General features: G+C 38.7%; 1 protein-coding gene across 1 annotated transcript in view; it reads right to left on the reverse strand.

The window, feature by feature from the left end:
- LOC119504705 (olfactory receptor 1J4-like) overlaps positions 1–12,410 on the reverse strand; it is a 28,959-nt gene that overhangs the window by 11,198 nt on the left and 5,351 nt on the right. The window lies entirely within an intron of this gene.

The following is a 12,410-nucleotide window of genomic DNA, read 5'->3' on the forward strand; positions in this document are numbered from 1 at the left end:
ATGGGAGTGGTGTGTTGAAGTCTTCCACTGCTATTGTAGAAGTGTCTACTTCTCCCTTCAGTCTTTTCAGTATTTGCCTTATGTATTTTGGGGCACTCTGATGCATTGCATAGATATTTATAGTTGTTATGTCTCTTGATGGATTGTCCCATTTATTAATACATAGTGTCTCTTTTAATTGTTTTACATTTGACGTCTACTTTGTCTGGTATTAGTATAACTACTCCCGTTCTTTTCTGGTTGTTTGTGTGAAATACCTTTATCCAACCTTTCACTTTGAACCTGTTTTTTCCCTTGGGTCTTAAGTGAGGCTCTTGTAGATAGCATATTGATGGATGCTGTTTTTTTATCCACTCTGCCAATTTTTGTCTTTTGATTTGGGAGTTTAATCCGTTAACATTTAATGTGATTATTGTAAAGGCATTACTTTCTTCAACAATTTTTTCCTTTTCGATTGTATATGTCATATCTTATTTTTTTCTCTCTTTTTGTGTTTAGTTACCCTTACTGTTAATCTTCATTTCTTCTCCAAACCTCTCTCTCCTGTCCTTTCCTATCTGTGGTTAGCACTCCCTGTAGTATTTCTTGTAGAACAGGTCTCCTGTTCACAAACACTCTTGGTGTCTGTATATCTGTAAATATTTAAATTCTCCCTCATTTTTGAAATACAGTTTTGCTGGCTATAGAATTCTTGGTTGGCAGATTTTCTCTTTCAGTATCTTGAATATATCATAACACTGCCTTCTCACCTCTATGCTTTCTGCTTAGAGATCCGCACTTAGTCTTATCAAGCTTCTCTTGTATGTGATCAATTGTTTTTCTCTTGCTGATTATAGAATTCTCTCTTTATTTTTAACATTCAACAATCTGATTAGAAATTGTCTTGGAGTAGGTCTATTTGGTTCAGTTCTGTTTGGGGTATTCTGCACTTCTTGGAACTGTAAATTTTTGTCTTTCAAAAGAATGGGAAATTTTCATTGACTATTTCTTCAATTATTCTTTCTACCACTTTCCCCTTCCTTTCTTCTTCTGGGACACCTATAACACATATATTCATATGCTTCATGTTGTCATTCAATTCCTTGACACCACTGACCATATTTTTCCATTCTTTTCCCTATCTGTTCTTTTGTGTGTAGAATTTCAGATGACTTGTTCTCTAATTCACTAATCTTTTATTCTGCCTCTTCAACTTGCTGTTGTATGTCACCATTATGTTTTTCATCTCTTCTATTGTCCCTTTCATTCTCATAAATTCTGTCATTTGTTTTTTCATGCTTTCAAATTCTTCTGTATGGACACCCTACATCTCCTTTATATCCTTCATCTCTTGTCACATTTTTTTTTAATCTTCATTTTATTGAGATATATTCACATACCACGCAGTCATACAAAACAAATCGTACTTTCGATTGTTTACAGTACCATTACATAGTGGTACATTCATCACCCAAATCAATCCCTGACACTTTCATTAGCACACACACAAAAATAACAAGAATAATAATTAGAGTGAAAAAGAGCAATTGAAGTAAAAAAGAACACTGGGTACCTTTGTCTGTTTGTTTCCTTCCCCTATTTTTCTACTCATCCATCCCTAAACTAGACAAAGTGGAGTGTGGTACTTATGGCTTTCCCAATCCCATTGTCACCCCTCATAAGCTACATTTTTATACAACTGTCTTCGAGATTCATGGGTTCTGGGTTGTAGTTTGATAGTATCAGGTATCCACCACCAGCTACCCCAATTCCTTAGAACCTAAAAAGGGTTGTCTAAAGTGTGCGTAAGAGTGCCCACCAGAGTGACCTCTCAGCTCCTTTTGGAATCTCTCTGCCACTGAAGCTTATTTCATTTCCTTTCACATCCCCCTTTTGGTCAAGAAGATGTTCTCCGTCCCATGATGCCAAGTCTACATTCCTCCCCGGGAGTTGTATTCCACGTTGCCAGGGAGATTCACTCCCCTGGGTGTCTGATCCCACGTAGGGGGGAGGGCAGTGATTTCACCTTTCAAGTTGGCTTAGCTAGAGAGACAGGGCCACATCTGAGCAACAAAGAGGCATTCAGGAGGAGGCTCTTAGGCACAACCATAGGGAGGCCTAGCCTCTCCTTTGCAGCAACCGTCTTCCCAAGGGTAAAACCTGTGGTAGAGGGCTCAACCCATCAAACCACCAGTCCCCTATGTCTGTGGTCATGTTAGCAACCATGGAGGTGGGGTAGGCGAATACCCCTGCATTCTCCACAGGCTCCTCAAGGGGGCACTACATCTTTTTTTTTTTTCCTTGTTTTTCTTTTTTCTTTTTTTTTTAACTTTCCCTTCTTTTTTAAATCAACTGTATGAAAAAAAAAGTTAAAAAGAAAACAAACATACAATAAAAGAACATTTCAAAGAGACCATAACAAGGGAGTAAGAAAAAGACAACTAACCTAAGATAACTGCTTAACTTCCAACATGTTCCTACTTTACCCCAAGAAAGTTACCTAATATAGCAACATTTCTGTGAACTTGCTCCTACTATATCCATCAGAAATTAACAGACCATAGTCATTCCTGGGCATCCCCAGAACGTTAAATAGCTTATCTGTTCTTCTTGGATTATTGTTCCCCCTTCCTTAATTGCTCTCTATTGCTAGTTCCCCTACATTCTACATTATAAACCATTTGTTTTACATTTTTCAAAGTTCACATTAGTGGTAGCATATAATATTTCTCTTTTTGTGCCTGGCTTATTTCGCTCAGCATTATGTCTTCAAGGTTCATCCATGTTCTCATATGTTTCACGAGATCGTTCCTTCTTACTGCCGCGTAGTATTCCATCATGTGTATATACCATATTTTATTTATCCACTCATCTGTTGAAGGACATTTGGGTTGTTTCCATCTCTTGGCAATTGTGAATAATGCTGCTATGAACATTGGCGTGCAGATATCTGTTCGTGTCACTGCTTTCCGATCTTCCAGGTATATACCAAGAAGTGCAATCACTGGATCGAATGGTAACTCTATATCTAGTTTTCTAAGGAACTGCCAGACTGACTTCCAGAGTGGCTGAGCCATTATACAGTCCCACCAACAATGAATAAGAGTTCCAATTTCTCCACATCCCCTCCAGCATTTGTAGTTTCCTGTTTGTTTAATGGCAGCCATTCTAACCGGTGTTAGATGGTATCTCATTGTGGTCTTAATTTGCATCTCTCTAATAGCTAGTGAAGCTGAACATTTTTTCATGTGTTTCTTGGCCATTTGTATTTCCTCTTCAGAGAACTGTCTTTTCATATCTTTTGCACATTTTATAATTGGGCCGACTGTACTATTGTCATTGAGTTGTAGGATTTCTTTATATATGCAGGATATCAGTCTTTTGTCAGATACATGGTTTCCAAAAATTTTTTCCCATTGAGTTGGCTGCCTCTTTACCTTTTTGAGAAATTCCTTTGAGGTGCAGAAACTTCTAAGCTTGAGGAGTTCCCATTTATCTATTTTCTCTTTTGTTGCTTGTGCTTTGGGTGTAAAGTCTAGGAAGTGGCCGCCTAATACAAGGTCTTGAAGAAGTTTTCCTACATTATCTTCTAGGAGTTTTATGGTACTTTCTTTTATATTGAGATCTTTGGTCCATTTTGAGTTAATTTTTGTGTAGGGGGTGAGGTAGGGGTCCTCTTTCATTCTTTTGGATATGGATATCCAACTCTCCCAGCCCCATTTCTTGAAAAGACCATTATGACTCAGTTCAGTGACTTTGGGGGCCTTATCAAAGATCAGTCGGCCATAGATCTGAGGGTCTATCTCTGAATTCTCAATTCGATTCCGTTGATCTATATGTCTATCTTTGTGCCAGTACCATGCTGTTTTGGCAACTGTGGCTTTATAATAAGCTTCAAAGTCAGGGAGTGTAAGTCCTCCCACTTCGTTTTTCTTTTTTAGAGTGTCTTTAGCAATTTGAGGCATCTTCCCTTTCCAAATAAATTTGATAACTACCTTTTCCAAGTCTGCAAAGTAGGTTGTTGGAATTTTGATTGGGATTGCATTGAATCTGTAGATGAGTTTGGGTAGAATTGACATCTTAATGACATTTAGTCTTCCTATCCATGAACATGGAATATTTTTCCATCTTTTAAGGTCCCCTTCTATTTCTTTTAGTAGAGTTATGTAGTTTTATTTGTATAGGTCTTTTACATCTTTGGTTAAGTTTATTCCTAGGTACTTGATTTTTTTAGTTGCTATTGAAAATGGTATCTTTTTCTTGAGTGTCTCTTCAGTTTGTTCATTTCTAGCATATAGAAACATTACTGACCTATGTGCATTAACCTTGTATCCCGCTACTTTGCTAAATTTGTTTATTAGCTCTAGTAGCTGTATCGTCGATTTCTCAGGGTTTTCTCGATATAAGATCATATCATCTGCAAACAATGACAGTTTTACTTCTTCTTTTCCAATTTGGATGCCTTTTATTTCTTTGTCTTGCCGGATTGCCCTGGCTAGCACTTCCAGCACAATGTTGAATAAGAGTGGTGACAGCGGGCATCCTTGTCTTGTTCCTGATCTTAGAGGGAAGGCTTTCAGTCTCTCACCATTGAGTACTATGCTGGCTGTGGGTTTTTCATATATGCTCTTTATCATGTTGAGGAAGTTTCCTTCAATTCCTACCTTTTGAAGTGTTTTTATCAAAAACGGATGTTGGATTTTGTCAAATGCTTTTTCAGTATCTATTGAGATGATCAATTGATTTTTCCCTTTTGACTTGTTAATGTGTTGTAATACATTGATTGATTTTCTTATGTTGAACCAGCCTTGCATGCCTGGAATAAACCCCACTTGGTCATGGTGTATGATTTTTTTAATGTGTCTTTGGATTCGATTTGCAAGTATTTTGTTGAGGATTTTTGCATCTATATTCATTAGGGAGATTGGCCGGTAGTTTTCCTTTTTTGTAGCATCTTTGCCTGGTTTTGGTATTGGATTGATGTTAGCTTCATAAAATGAGTTAGGTAATGTTCCATTTTCTTCAATGTTTTGAAAGAGTTTGAGTAAGATTGGTGTCAGTTCTTTCTGGAATGTTTGGTAGAATTCCCCTGTGAAGCCATCTGGCCCTGAGCATTTATTTGTGGGAAGATTTTTGATGACTGATTGGATCTCTTTGCTTGTGATGGGTTGGTTGAGGTCTTCTATTTCTTCTCTGGTCAGTCTAGGTTGTTCATATGTTTCCAGGAAATTGTCCATTTCCTCTACATTATCCAGTTTGTTGCCATACAGTTGTTCATAATATCCTCTTATAATTTTTTTAATTTCTTCAGGATCTGCAGTTATGTCACCTTTTTCCTTCATTATTTTGTTTATATGGGTCTTCTCTCTTTTTGATTTTGTCAGTCTAGTTAGGGGCTTGTCAATCTTGTTGATCTTCTCAAAGAACCAACTTTTGGTGATATTTATCCTCTCTATTGTTTTTTTGTTCTCTATGTCATTTATTTCTGCTTTAATCCTTGTGATTTCTTTTCTTCTACTTGGTTTAGGATTGGTTTGCTGTTCATTTTCTAGCTTCTTCAGTTGATCCATTAGTTCTTTGATTTTGGCTCTTTCTTCCTTTTTAATATATGCGTTTAGTGCTATAAATTTCCCCCTGAGCACTGCTTTAGCTGCATCCCATAGGTTTTGGTATGTTGTGTTCTCATTTTCATTCGTCTCTATATATTTAGCAATTTCTCTTGCTATTTCTTCTTTAACCCACTGATTGTTTAGGAGTATGTTGTTTAACCTCAAGGTATTTGTGAATTTTCTAAGTCTCTGATGGTTATTGACTTCTAACTGTATTCCATTGTGGTCAGAGAATGTGCTTTGAATAATTTCAATCTTTTTAAATTTATTGAGGCTTGTTTTATGTCCCAGCATATGATCTATTCTGGAGAAAGTTCCATGAGCACTAAAAAAGTATGTGTATCCTGGTGATTTGGGATGTAATGTCCTGTATATGTCTGTTAAATCTAATTCATTTATCAGATTGTTTAGGTTTTCAATTTCCTTATTGGTCTTCTGTCTGGTTGATCTATCTATAGGAGAGAGTGATGTGTTGAAGTCTCCCACAATTATTGTGGAAACATCAATTGCTTCCTTTAGTTTTGCCAGTGTTTCTCTCATGTATTTTGTGGCACCTTGATTGGGTGCATAGACATTTATGATTGTTATTTCTTCTTGCTGAATTGCCCCTTTTATTAGTGCGTAGTGGCCTTCTTTGTCTCTCAAAACATCCCTGCATTTGAAGTCTATTTTATCTGAGATTAATATTGCTACACCTGATTTCTTTTGGCTGTAGCTTGCATGAAATATTTTTTTCCATCCTTTCACTTTCAGTTTCTTTGTGTCCCTGTGTCTAAGATGAGTCTCTTGTATGCAACATATTGATGGTTCATTTTTTTTGATCCATTCTGCAAATCTATATCTTTTAATTGGGGAGTTTAATCCATTTACATTCAACGTTATAACCGTGAAGGCATTTCTTGAATCAGCCATCTTATCCTTTGGTTTATGTTTGTCATATTTTTCCCCTCTGTCTATTAATATCCTTTATTGTACCCATACTGAATCTCTTTAGTACTGAACCTTTCTCCAAGTCTCTCTGTCCTTTCTTTGTTTCTCTGTCTGTAGGGCTCCCTTTAGTATCTCCAGTAGGGCAGGTCTCTTGTTAGCATATTCTCTCAGCATTTGTTTGTCTGTGAAAAATTTAAGCTCTCCCTCAAATTTGAAGGAGAGCTTTGCTGGATAAAGTATTCTTGGCTGGAAATTTTTCTCACTCAGAATTTTAAATATATCGTGCCACTGCCTTCTTGCCTCCATGGTGGCTGCTGAGTAGTCACTACTTAGTCTTATGCTGTTTCCTTTGTATGTGGTGAATTGCTTTTCTCTTGCTGCTTTCAGAACTTGCTCCTTCTCTTCTGTGTTTGACAGTGTGATCCGTATATGTCTCGGAGTGAGTTTATTTGGATTTATTCTATTTGGAGTTCGCTGAGCATTTATGATTTGTGTATTTATGTTGTTTAGAAGATTTGGGAAGTTTTCCCCAACAATTTCTTTGAATACTCTTCCTAGACCTTTACCCTTTTCTTCCCCTTCTGGGACACCAATGAGTCTTATATTTGGACGTTTCATATTATCTATCATATCCCTAAGGTCCATTTCGATTTTTTCAATTTTTTTCCTCATTCTTTCTTTTATGCTTTCATTTTCCATTCTGTCATCTTCGAGGTCACTGATTCGTTGTTCAACTTCCTCTAGTCTTGTACTATGAGTGTCCAGAATCTTTTTAATTTGGTCAACAGTTTCTTTAATTTCCATAAGATCATCCATTTTTTTATTTAGTCTTGCAATGTCTTCTTTATGCTCTTCTAGGGTCTTCTTGATTTCCTTTGTCTCCAGTACTATGGTCTCATTGTTCATCTTTAGTTCTTTGAGTAGCTGCTCTAGGTGCTGTGTCTCTTCTGGTCTTTTGATTTGGGTGCTTGGGCTTGGGTTATCCATATCGTCTGGTTTTTTCATATGCTTTATAATTTTCTGTTGTTTTTGGCCTCATGGCATTTGCTGAACTTGATAGGGTTCTTTTAGGATTTGTAGACCAATTGAAGTCCTTATCTCTAATTTATGAGATCTACAGCTTCGTGGAGTACACTGTCTCTAACTAACCAGCAGGTGGCGTCCACGAGCCACCTGTTCTCCACAAGCCAGTTCTCCCCTGCTTAGCCTTTTTGGTGAGTGGGGGAGTGAGTCTTGTGGGGTCCAATTGGTGTACCAAGATTGCGTGTGTATTTGGTGTTGCCTGCCCTGTATATGGGTCGTGTTTCTGGGCAGTCAGGGAGGGGGGGTGGCTCTAACAATCAAATCTCCCTGGTGATCCTAGAGTTTTAAGGCTGCTGCAATAGTCTAATCCTTCAGTTCAGTCCTGCCACAGTTTGTCTCTGCCACTGACCCACAAGTCCTTGGTATTGGCGTATGGCTCCTGAGACTTGCAAGTGGGCCCCTCTTCCAGGCCGTGCACCCCCTGGTCCTCTGTTGTGGGATGACTGTGCTATGTCACAGGTGAGTGCCGTCCCCCCAGGGCAGTTCTGGGCTGCTGGGCTGTGTAGGGAGGCTCCCAGTCTGCTGAAATGATGGCTGAATGGGGCTTTGTTAATTCACACTGCTCTACCTTCCCAACTCTGGGACAATCAGCTGAGGTTGCAGGGAAGGCTAATGTCCACGCCCAGTTTTGTGGTGTGTGCCTGTTATTTGAAGCACTTCCGTCACACTGGGTTGTCTGGGGCAGTTCTGGGCTATGGGGCTGTCGATGGGCAGGAGTGTTTCCTGTCCACCAGGATGATGGCTGTGAGTGGACACCCCCCTTTTCTTGGGAAGTTGTGGTGTTTAGTGAATTTTCTCAGCCACTGGATTATTGCGTTTTGTCTCAGAGCTCTCCTAGTTCTGCTCTTGACTTGACCTGCCCAAATTGCAGGTCTTTGAAGCTTTCTGTATTGGGCTTCTTAGAGTAATTGTTTTAGAAAAAGAAAAAAGGATTAAAAAAAAAAAAAAAAAAAAAAAAAAAAGGGCCCTCCTCAGAGATCTAATGGGTTATTGAAATACTAAGAGACAAAGCAACCAGGGCCATTAAGGAAAGGTCCACAGGGCAGAGAGATCAGCTTTTCTTCGGGATTTGCATATGCGCCTCAGGGCCCGAGCTGGGGCCTGAGCTCTGCCCTTCCCCCTTCCACGCTCACCAGAACTCCAAAAATCCTCCGCTTTTATTTTGGAGTTTTTCGTGTTGTTTTTTTTCTATGCCTGTCTCCTCTCTGCTGGGCTGGCTCCTCTCAGATTCTCTGGTGTCTGGTCTCTGTCTATCTATGGTTGGAGTTTGGATCGGCAGAATGAGTTTCCGATAAGGGCTGCCACTGCAGTTCTCCCTTCTCCTTCCCGGAGCTGACAGCCCCTCCTCCCACGGAACTGAGCCTGGCAGGGAGGGGCGCGGGTCCCCTGGCCACAAAAACTTACAGATTTCGCTGATCTCAGCAGTTCCACGTTTTCATGAGTGTTGTATGAAGTATGCCCAAAGTCAGATTGCTCTGTGGTGTCCAGTCCACGCAGTTCCTGGCTTTCTACCTCCTTTCCTGGAGGAGTAGCTAAAACATACAGCTCACCAGTCTGCCATCTTGCCCCCACATTTGCTTTCAATTCATTGATTTGATTTAGGAGGTTTGTCTGAACATCTTTAATTAGTTGTTTCTACTCCTGTTTCTCCATTGAAATGTTAGTTTGTTCCTTTTGCTTGTCCTTATCTTCATGCTTCCTATTGAAGTATGAATCATTATTCTTTGCTATCTAGGTATCTGATTTTCTTAATTAGTTTATTCTGGAGGTCATTTTCTCTCTTTTGCCTAGAATTTTCTTGTTCGTTGGCCTTGATCTCTATCTGTTTTTGTCTCTCTCACTGGCCAGTTGTCAGATTAGCTCTGCCCCCAAGTCTTATCCCAAAATCAGGCAACTACAGCAGCCTGCCTCTAGAGGGTTGGCACTGGGCACCACAGCAAGGTCTCTTTGTGTGGGAAAAATGAAGTTTGCTGGCTCCCAGTAGTGCTCTGTTTTTTGCTGGCCAGTACGCCCTGTGTTTATTTAGAGCACTGCTTAAACCATAGGTTTGTTCATATTTCTCAGCTCAAACAGGGCCATGTTCCTATTCAGGGGGTGTAGACCAGCTTCAGTGGTCTTGAGATAAGGTCTGGAAAGGTTCTATGAAGTCCTGCAAATCCCTTGCATCTTCCAGTCTGCCCAGCAGATTGCACAAATCAGTGGATTAATCCTTCTCAGAAGATGTTTACCTTCTGGATATGAGGCTGCATCTGACCAGGCAGGGCTGAATTATCTCCTGGAATCCAAGCTGTGTCAGATCAAGCCGGGCTGAATTACCTGTTGGAGCCTGGGCTGGTTCTGACCCGGTAGGCTGAGTTACCTCCTGGAACCAAGAAGCTAAATCTGACTGGGTGGGGTGAATTTTCTCTTGTAGCCTCAGCTATGTCTGGCTGGGTGGGGCTGAATTAACTGTTGGAGCCCAGACTGAGTACGGCTAGGCTGGGCTGTATTCCTCTTGGTGCCCATGCTGTGTCTGACCGTGTGGGGCTGAATTACCTCCTGGAGCCCCCATCTGACTGGGTGGGGCTGAAACTGTGGAGTTCTCCTGCCCTCACTTTCACAGTGGATAATGAGGCAGCCTTCAGTCATTCCCTTAAATTGTGTTCAGTGTGAGCCATATTTAGGAGTACTCCTTCAAAGTTTTGGCAGGTTACTTGCACTTTTATATAGTATGAATGCAATCCTTTGGGTTTCTCTTTTTGTTCAAGTTGGTTTTCAAATACATTATTGCAAGGATTTTGGATTTTGTTTTGTTTTCAAATAAAAAGACAGTTGGAGAACATGCTCAAGGGATATTTGCTCTTGAGTAGTTAGAAGACAGTCATTCTAAAGATTCTTAATTAATCCTGAGAGTTAGCCCTCAAAGTCACTGAGGGGTCTTATAATGATGTTATCATATTTATGAGCAAACATTCAAACAAATAAGCAAACAAATATCAATCAAAAATCAAAACCAAGTCAAACAAAACCATATATTCCTAATTCCCTTTCTAAATACTGAAGTCCATTTCTTTGGGAAAAAAAAAAGTGAGATAATCTTCTGCTCCTTGATCTAGCTATTTTCTTATTTTATCAGCAAACGCTTAATAAGTATGTGCAAAAAGTAACCTGCATTTTCCTGCTCCTTTTCACTGTGATAATTAGGGACTTGAAAAATTCCCTCCTTCAAAGACTTTATTTCCTTGTTCAAACTACTGTGTGGTTTCTCTCTCCTGATCGTACTCTGTCTGATACAATATTGGAGATAAAGAATTCTTGAGCTGGAGGACAGTTTTTAGAGGATAGGTAAATTGATTCATGGTAAGAAAGAATGGAAAATTCAAATGAGCATAAGACAATTGTGGAACATAGTCAAAAGATGGAATATATATGAAATTTTAGCCCAGAAAGAGAGGAGAGAGAAACTAAATTAGAAGCAATATTTTATTAGATAATGGCTGAGACTTTTCCAAAACCTGTTGAAAGGCAACCCACATAGACAAGAAACTGCATGAAACTATCAGGATACATATACAGAAAATCACACTTTAACACACCATAGTAAAACTGCTGAAAACCAAAGACAAAGAAGATCTTTACAATAGCTAGAAAAATATACATATTTCCTTCAAACAAGCAACAATATTCCTGATATCTGACATCTTAATGTGAAGAGTGGAATCCAAAGACAATGGAATAAAATATTTAAAAGCATAAAAAATATACCTGCAAAATAACCACTGAAAATACACTCAAAAATAAAGAGAAATAAACGCATTTATCTGAAGTAATTTAAAAGAATTTATATAAAGGAATTTATCATCAATAGACCTGCCATAAAACAAATATTAGGAAGTTCTTCAGGCAAAACGAAAATTATCCAACAGAAACAAAGAAATGCAAAAGATATAACAAGATCCAGGAAGAGAAATTTTTAGTAAAATGAATATTGAATGCAAAAAAGTTAAATGAACGTATTGTGGAACTTTAAGCATAGAAAAATTAAAATAAATAAAATTAAAAATTGCAGGAGGGTATTTAATAGAGACAGAGTGTCTTGCAGTTCAAGCATTACTAAAGAGGGGTAAAGGTAATAAGTTGCATTAGATAGTATACAAATCAAGAATGCAAGATGTACTCTCTAGAGTAAGCACAAAAAAAGAATAGTAAAAATGCATGACTAAGTTAATAAATGGGCAAAATGACTAACAGAAGTATATAATTAATCAAAAGTGGGAAATAAATGAGAGAAAACTATTTTAAAGATGTGTCCAATGGAAAACATACACTAATATGGAAAGTATAAATCAATTAGATAGATTACATTAAATGTACATAGACTAAATATTCCAGAAAAAGCATAAGATTGTATATTGTCTCAGTTTCCCAGCTGCAATCACATGTACTATGAAATGGGTTGACTTAACAACAAGAATTTATTGGCTTACAGTTTCAGAAGCTAAAAGACTTACTTCCTCCTGGATTTGGTAACATTTTGGAGGGCTGGCAATTGGGGTTCCTTGGCTTTCCTGTCACATTGGTGAAGCCTTCTCCTTGTTCTTCCAGGTTCCATTTAGTTCCAGCTTCTCTCTACTTCCCATGGCCTTTTTCTTCATGGAACCTCCAGTAATAGTATTAAGGCCCATCCTCATTCATTGGGCTACACCTTAACCAAAAATAACATCTTCAAAAGAGGTTCCATTTACAGTGGGTTCACATCCACAGGAATGTATTAACATTGAGAACATGCTTTTTTGGGGGGGACATAAATCTACCTATCAGACCTACTGT

Source organism: Choloepus didactylus, chromosome 10 (genome assembly GCF_015220235.1).
Source record: "Choloepus didactylus isolate mChoDid1 chromosome 10, mChoDid1.pri, whole genome shotgun sequence".
Taxonomy (NCBI): Eukaryota; Metazoa; Chordata; class Mammalia; order Pilosa; family Megalonychidae; genus Choloepus; species Choloepus didactylus.